We start from the raw sequence: 8,911 nt of genomic DNA on the forward strand, positions 1-8,911 counted from the left end.
ACGGTTAAATGTACGAACCATTGTGCTAATAATGTAAATATACCATAAGATAAATTTGAAGGCCAACACTGTAATTTTTGAAAGACATTGTCAGTTTCAACAGTCAGAACTAATATTTAACCAACAAACAAAACAATAAGTGCTAGATGCAAACTAGTCTGCTTATTCAAAGCAGTAGAGAGTAACCTTCCATAAGTTTTCCTTGTTTTGTAATCCTTTTTTGCAGAGCATAAGTTGCATCTCACCCCTCACCCCATCCCCCACCTCTCTTTTGATCTCTGTTGGTTAGTATTTTGTAACATTGCAGGTGCTTGCAGGTGCAGATCTCGCGACAGTTTCAAGGCACCCTGTGACATCTATTCCTAATGTGTGTGCAGTGCACCCTATATGATCATACTGTTTCACTGTTTAGCGATTCCCTCATGACACTTTAAGACCAACAGGTGCCTGTCTCAGTGAATAACCTGACCAAATGTGGTGGGAACACAGAGAGACAGACAGACAGAGAGAGAGAGAGAGAGTGAGAGAGAGAGAGGGACGGACGGACGGACGGAGGCGGCAGTGATCAGACCTACACAACAATTTAAAAAAAGCAACGGTTGGAGGCTGAACTTTTGAACTCATTTCAGCGCCTTTTCTGCGCGCTCAGGCAGCACGTTACTGATGATCAACGGCCTGACTCCTGGAAACACAACACTTCTTCTGAAGGTAAGCATGTCAGCTAGCTAACGTTACATTTGAATTTGAGGCTTTGTTTTCTGCAGTTTTGTGTCATTCAACGTTAATAGTAAGTTCACTTAGCTATCTAAATGAGTTGAAAGTTTACTTTTCGTGGATGTAACGTGGGTTATGGGTTTCTGTGTTAAACATTAGCTAGCTTACTTTACCAAAGGTTTGCTAGGAAAATGTTTAGTTGTCATTTCTGTGGCAAGTCAGTTAAAGCTAAAACATCGAGGGGTTATGTGCTTCATTGCAAACTTCATAGTAATGAACCACGTTGTTTATTTAAGTGCGTTGAAGCTGGTTGCAAGCAGACCTTTGTTAGATATGGAGCTATAAGGCTCATTTCTACCAGAGGCATAATGGTAACCTATCAGCTAACGTTACAGCTAAGCTAACGTTACAGCTAACGTTACTGTTGGGACGGCTGTTAACTTTACCGCTTATAAACTGTCTGTTAACGTTACCGCTTATAAACTGTCTGTTAACGTTACCGCTCATAAGTGCGCCATGTCTGTTAACGTTACCGCTCATAAATGGCTATGGCGTTATTTGAAAGCACATGTCCAGACACAAAGTAGCTAATTATTAAAGTGAGTGGATGGTCAAATGTTTTCACGGTCAGATCTTCATTTACTGCCCACATGCCACGGAGACACAAATAGCAGACAGCAGTATTAGTGACATGTACAGAGAATCTGCTTCTCCTCAGTCATCAGCTGTTCCAACTGAATCACATGACTGTGGCCCTCACCTGCATGACTCAGAAAATGTTATAGAGACCAGCACAGATAAAGGTGATATGGATATTTCTGAAAACTTCAGTGATCTTTTTCTCTGTTTATTCTACTTGAAATTGCAGGGACAGTTTCTACTACCTGCTTGGACCAAACTAACTTCACTGTTTAAAAATGACACACCATTATCAGATGAGGACATCAGCAAAGTTTGTGAGTCTTTGAGAATTTGATCTTTTCTCTGCATGTCATAGAGGGCCAATGAGGACAGCATACTCAAGAGCTCAGTCTTTCAAAAAAGGGTTCAACTATGTGGAGCCTAAGAAAATGTTTTTAGGACGAGATGAGAACAGGACTGATATGTTTTCATATTATGTGCCTGTGAAAGAGACTTTAACCCTTTAGGCTCTGCAAAGACAATACATAAAATATTAGCTGTCTATGTATCTGATGATAATTTGCCAGTTCATGTAAGGTCTGACACAAACCACATGTCACTTGTTTTATTGTGTAGAGAGAAAGATTTCAAAACATTTGTGTTCTCTGAATTACTAACAGACTTGAAGGATTTGGAGGAGAACGGGATCGTAGTATCAGATGAAACAGTAGTCAAAATAACCTTATATTGCATTGCAATTTGGGCTCTCATGGCATTGGTGCCTTCACTGAAAATTTCAGTCACTCGCAATATTTCTGTAGGTACTGCCTAATAATCCGATCTGAATTTCAGGGTGACGATCCAAATCTGTGCGGAGCAGAGCGCACCATTGACAGCTACAACTCTGCTGTTGATCGCCTCCAGACCCAAGATAAACCAGATGTGGAAGGAGTAAAGTTCAAGTCAGTATTCAATTCTTTGAAATACTTGAATGTCTGTCAAAAGAAAGACAATTTGTTCCAGTGCTTTTGTGAAACTTCTAGGTCGAAGGCAGGTGGCATTGCTAAGAAGAATCTCCTTTAAAGTAAGTAAATTGTACACATATCTAACAAATATCTGAACATTTTAATTGGTACAAGAGCAGTTTGTGCAGATAATTAAGACAATTTACTCTAATCTTGCAACATTGAATTAATTTGCTCCTGCCACCTTTCAGACATTGCATTCAAACTCTAGTGGTTGTGGACTTGGATGGGAACAACTTGCTGGCTTTTATGACAACCAGGAAAACGGTGGGATTTTAATCCATTTAAATGCCCAAAGCAAGCAGTTGTTTTTTTTACTTTTAAAGATGATTTTTTTGTCATTCGTGTTTTATTGGACAGCAGAAGTAGAGAGACAGGGACCACAGTGGAGTGAGAGGGGATGATCTGCAACACATGGCCCAACGGGAATCAAACCTTTGTTGCTGCGATAACAATATGTGGTACGGGCTAAACCAGGTGAGGCACTGTTTTTATTTTTGAGTGTGAATTTAGCCATTTCATTTTAATTTGCAACCTTTGCATTGAAAAGAGTAAAAGTTGATGCTTGACATGATTTCATCTTTCACTTAAGAGGATGTATGTCCACCCCTTGTCTTTTTTCTCTTTATTCTTTCTTTCAGGTGTGATTACGACTACCAGCGGTTGTACTTCAGATGGACCTCATCACCCTCTTTGCTGTCCTACTAGTGTAACCTTATGATCGGATACATACAAGTGTTGTCAAGGATAAACAGAGGTAAGTTGTTGTAAAGTTCAATGTATGTTCATTTAACAAGAGAAGGCTTTAGGGTCTTCTATTTTTGTAAGCACTGTTTAGCCATTTCATGTTCAAACAGTGTATGCATGTATTGTTGATGTTAAGTACTGCATAAAACTAGGCATTTCATGATCCAATGTGATTTTAACTTCTTGCCAGAATAACCTTTTTTGACATACTGTGAATTTATTTTGACTTTATTGACATACCATACGTATTATGGCTATTTCTTATTCATGAATCATATTTGTAGCTTGACCTTTTTATGAAATCTTTAACCCTACTCTTTGTTTACCCTTTGGTAAGTTTGTTCTGTTTTACCCTCTTTAATGTTTTGTGTTTTTATAGTTTGATTGTTTTTTGTGTGAAGTATGAGAACCATTTTGCAACTGTGTAAGTGCTATATAAAGTTATATTATTGGTGATGTTACTGTTATTATTATTGTTAGTATTGTTAATGTTTTCTATGTTGTCTTTTTTTCTGGCTGGAAGATCATGCTAGCCCACAGCGAACACCAGATTGACTTGTGAGTCTTCAAGCAGAAATTATGACAACACCTGCCTAAAGTTCCAGTTTCCTGAACAGCATACCCTGTCTGTATGAGACTCTGTCCCACCTGTCTTCAGTCAAGTCTGGACCCAATGACTCAGACACCAGTCTTGTCAAGGCTAATTAGAGGTAAGCAGTGCGATAGGTGCAACTCAAACTTCACTCAATCAATCATCCTCAGGTGCACGGTCTGAGCCAACCGCTTCATGCAAACATAGATGAAACCACTGGAATATAGTTTTGTATTAGTACTATTTGTTTTTTAGTGCTCTGAACTGATATCCCCCTTACATTACGTTTCACGTAGCAGTAAAATGTCATTAATTCTGTGTACTATCTTTCCAAAATCCACCCAAAAGGGGTTTGCACCTGTGTCTTTGCACCCAAGTGGGCCCTACAGTGCACTCTTATGTTTATTTGATGGTAAATGCTGGGGGTCATTGTTTCCTATTGAACTGGGTCTCCGCCATACAGTTTGATTTTTGTTAACGAGAAGGCAGTTATATTAGCTATTGTACACTGAATAGCTCAGTTATTCAAATGCAATACAACTCAACAACAGGATACAGCTTACTGTATTCTAGTTTCTCTATTTATTTTGCAACAGTAATGTAATTGATTTTAGAGATATTTAAAAGGTCTTAAAAGTCATTGAATTAAAAAAATTAAAACAAAAAAATGTAGAATTGATGGAATTAATAAGATGTGCAGATACCCTGGTTGTATCAAACATGATGATTGTCTTTACACTGTGTGCACAATTAATAGGCAAGTTGTATTTTTGAGTATTAATTGTATTGAACAACTACAGAGCTCTCGGTCAATCCAAAATGTTATAAACCTCAAACCTGAATATTTAATAAAGTAAAAGTGAGGTTTTGGCTTTCTTAGGAGAATATATATGTGTGCACAATTATTGGGCAACTATTAGTGTGCACAATTATTAGACAGCTTCTTTTCCTCAGGCAAAATGGGCCACAAAAGTGATTTAACTGACTGAAAAGTCAAAAATTGTATAAAAAAAAAATAAATAAATAAAAGTCTTTCAGAGGGATACAGCACTCTTGAAATTGCTAAGATATTGAGGCTTGATCACAGAACCATCAAACGTTTTGTTGCAAATGGTCAACAGGGAAAGTAAACGTGTTGAGAAAAAATAAAGATGCAAATTAACTGCCAAAGATTTGAGAAGAATCAAACTTGAAGCTACCAGGAACCCATTATCCTCCAGTAGTCATATTCCAGAACTGCAACCTACCTGGAGTGCCCAGAAGTACACGGTGTTCAGTGCTCAGAGACATGGCCACCGTAAGGAAGGCTGAAACCCGACCACCACTGAACAAGACACATCAAGACTGGGCCAAGAAATATCGGAAGACAGATTTTTCAAAGGTTTTATGGACTGATGAGATGAGAGTGACTCTTGACGGTCCAGATGGATGGGCCCGTGGCTGGATCAGTAACGGGCACAGAGCTCCACTTCGACTCAGACGCCAGCAAGTTGGAGGTGGGGTCCTGGTATGGGCTGGTATTATTAAAGATGAGCTAGTTGGACCTTTTCAGGTTGAAGATGGACTCAAAATCAACTCCCAAACCTACTGCCAGTTTTTAGAAGACACTTTCTTCAAGTAGTGGTACAAGAAAAGGTCTGCAACTTTCAAGAAGACCATGATTTGTATGCAGGACAATGCTCCATTGCCCTGCATACAAGTACTCCACTGCATGGCTAGCCAGTAAAGGCCTTAAAGATGAAAGAATGATGACATGGCCCCCTTCCTCACCTGACCTAAACCCTATTGAGATCTTGTGGGCCCTTCTTAAACGGGAGATTTACGGTGAAGGAAAACAGTCCACCTGGGAGGCTGTGGTTGATCGTCAACAGATCAAGAAAGTGACAGAATCCATGAATTGAAGGCTTATTACTGAAAAGAAGGGGGGCTATAGTGTCACAGATTATTTTTTTTTTTTTAATATCAATAACGTTTATTTGTAAATTTTGAGTTGTTTGTTTATTATTCTCACTTTAACAGATAAAAATAAACAAGTGAGATGGGAACATTTTTCATTTAGTTGCATAATAATTGTGCACACTAATAGTTGCCCAATAATTGTGCACACATAGATATTCTCCTAAGAAAGCCAAAACCTCACTTTTACTTTATTAAATATTCAGGTTTGAGGTTTATTAACATTTTGGATTGACCGAGAGCACTGTCGTTCAATAATAAAATTAATCCTCAAAAATACAACTTGCCTAATAATTGTGCACACAGTGTATTGTTTGGAGGCATCTGTGTATTTAGGCTGCCTGTCGACAGAAATTAAACACATGCTGATGATGCCTTAGTGCTGAAATGTGTAGTTTTTTTACCATTCGACCTGATAGTTATTATTTTGTATTAAGTATAAAGTGCTGGTTTCTTCTAGGTCATTGGAGCTCAGTTTAACAGCAGAAGGCAGTAAATGTTTCTGTGTAGGCATCATGTTGAAGCACTGCATCAATCTAACTTTGCCTTTGTTTCTGTTTTTGGGTGCAGAGAGGATCATTCCAGTCCACAGTGAATACCTGATGGTCAACATACGAGTCCTCAAGCAGAACTGGTGAAAATACACGCTTCATGTTCCAGCTTCCTGAACTTCATGTCCATGTGAGACGCTATACCATGTTGAGTGCCCTCTTCAGTCAAGTCTGGACTCAGTGACTCATTACTCTTGATCAACTCAGGGCAAGTGGCTAATCCTTTCATGTTTATTCATGGTTATCCTTCATATATATATGGACACATGCTGTTTCTTCAAGATCTCAACACTGCTTTGTGAGTATATTGTACAAGATATTGTATCAGTTCAACCTGTTTTTCACAGAGAATGTTAGTTTCTTAAGGTATATCAATGATGGTCTGTACCTTGATTTACAATCTGCTTTATTTGATATTTCCTTTGTAATTTACAATAATCAGAAGTTGACTGAAATCTATGCCAACCAATTGTATTACGTTCTATGTTGTACCGTATTTTTGTACCGTGATGTCTTATACATTGTCACTATATTTTTTACGGTAAAGTTCTGGCAACCACAGCTGCCGGTAATTTACCGTTAAGTTGCATTTTTCAATAAAATGCCGTAATGTATCATACAGTTGTACTGTGTTTTTTACTGAGAAAAACTGTAATTAGCTTCACAATATAGTTGCTGTTTATAAGGTTATTTACCGTAAACACGTTTATAACATGGCTGTTATTTCTAAAGCAAATTACCGTAAACAGGTTTATGAAATCTGTTTTTTTATAGTAATTTACCGTAAACAAAAAACAGTTCTCAACTGTGAAATCTACGGTTGCAAAAATAATATACCGTGATGTATTATACATTCTCACTTTATTTTTTACGGTGAAGTTCTGGCAACCACAGCTGCCAGTAATTTACCGTTAAATTGCATATTACCGTAAACAGGTTTATGAAATCTCTTGTTTTTTATAGTAATTTACCGTAAACAAAAAACAGTTCTCAACTGTGAAATCTACGGTTGCAAAAATAATATACCGTGATGTATTATACATTCTCACTTTATTTTTTACGGTGAAGTTCTGGCAACCACAGCTGCCAGTAATTTACCGTTAAATTGCATATTACCGTAAACAGGTTTATGAAATCTCTTGTTTTTTATAGTAATTTACCGTAAACAAAAAACAGTTCTCAACTGTGAAATCTACGGTTGCAAAAAATATATACCGTGATGTATTATACATTCTCACTTTATTTTTTACGGTGAAGTTCTGGCAACCACAGCTGCCGGTAATTTACCGTTAAATTGCATATTACCTTAAACAGGTTTATGAAATCTCTGTTTTTTATAGTAATTTACCGTAAACAAAAAACTGTTCTCAACTGTGAAATCTACGGTTGCAAAAAAGATATACCGTGATGTATTATACATTCTCACTTTATTTTTTACGGTGAAGTTCTGGCAACCACAGCTGCCGGTAATTTACCGTATATTACACAGAATTTTTTTTACAGTGCAGTTTGAGAGGGAAAGGGAGAGAGTGAGAGGGAAAAGGAGTCGCTGAGGAAAATGAAGGAGATCAAGGAAGCAAGAGGGAGAGAGAGTGCGAAGGGGGGCAATGGAGATTGTGCCATACGCTTACAGCGCTCCAGGCTTGCTGCTCTGGCATTAGCGCACTGATTCATGAGTTAAGTTTCCCCAACTGCCCACGGCTATTAGCTTTCAGTTCCTTCGGCTGTCATTTAGACTCCAAAGAGTCTTTTGGTTAATGCACTGTTTTAATGAGAGTGCACCACTCGCTAATATATTTGACTGTATGAAAGGTCACAACAGGAAGCTAAACAGATTGAGAGAGAGGGAGCACAATGGCGGCGGCAGCGGCGCTGTCAAGACAGGTTTTTCGAGCAAACGGATTGGGGGGCGTCTGGGGTGGGCAGCGGCGCTATGGTGTCACTGGTTCCACAGCTTCTACCCCCTTTACCCAGCATCCAACTGTGCATAATAGGCCCTGGAACTGATGGGTTACTGCTCCCTCAAATAGTTACGCCCCATCCATCACCGGCTTTAACCAGAGAGAGAAAGAAAACTTAAAGAAAGAGATGGAAAGAGACAGGCAATGGAAGGGGCAGACACCGGGAGGAGGCACATGTTTCATTACCCATATAATCACCAGTCTGATTGCCACACAAGCAATATAAGAGCGTCTTACAGCAGCCTCGGGAAATTTATAGCTGTCTGACAATGGGATTCCCACCAACCCGTTAAATATCCCGGAATGCTGAGCCAATATGGGAGCAATGGAACAAGGATGGTTTTAGAAATATGAAATAAGACTCGATACAAGTTTGCAAATTGAAAAATTTAGATCATTTCTGTACGTCTTTTTATTTCTGTCGTTCTACACTGTGTCAACTTTAACCTTAATATGTGATACCTCCAACCTCAAGAGACTTTAACCCCCACCAAGGTTTTACAGAATTTAAGTTCTTACAATGGTGAGCCACAGCATTATCAAACATTTTGACAACTCTGCATAAACAAGCATGGCCTCCGCCATCCTCCCTTCTCGCTCTTTGTCAGCGCGCAGCCACGGTTCTGTCACAGGACACCCGTAAGGGACTGTCTCACAGCAGCAGAGCCGTTTCCAGGTTTGGGCCCCAAACCCGATAATCTAACAGTAATCCATTCAAAACTAATCAAACATTTACAAAGGTGC

The 8,911-nt window shown here is 38.8% G+C and overlaps 1 long non-coding RNA gene across 2 annotated transcripts; it reads left to right on the forward strand.

The window, feature by feature from the left end:
• The first annotated feature begins 212 nt into the window (after nucleotides 1-212).
• Nucleotides 213-6,823, forward strand: LOC142931827 (uncharacterized). 2 transcript variants are annotated; one of them, XR_012947414.1, is made up of 9 exons: nucleotides 213-708; nucleotides 1,583-1,670; nucleotides 2,188-2,297; nucleotides 2,379-2,419; nucleotides 2,552-2,627; nucleotides 2,721-2,837; nucleotides 3,002-3,117; nucleotides 3,631-3,817; nucleotides 6,226-6,823. It is a non-coding gene; the product is annotated as an uncharacterized LOC142931827 (long non-coding RNA). The 2 variants fall into 2 exon arrangements; XR_012947415.1 differs by having other exon boundaries at nucleotides 2,724-2,837.
• The last annotated feature ends 2,088 nt before the right edge of the window (nucleotides 6,824-8,911 follow it).

This window comes from Anarhichas minor, unplaced genomic scaffold (assembly GCF_050575085.1).
Source record: "Anarhichas minor isolate MPS153535 unplaced genomic scaffold, ASM5057508v1 ptg000054l, whole genome shotgun sequence".
NCBI classification, from domain to species: Eukaryota; Metazoa; Chordata; class Actinopteri; order Perciformes; family Anarhichadidae; genus Anarhichas; species Anarhichas minor.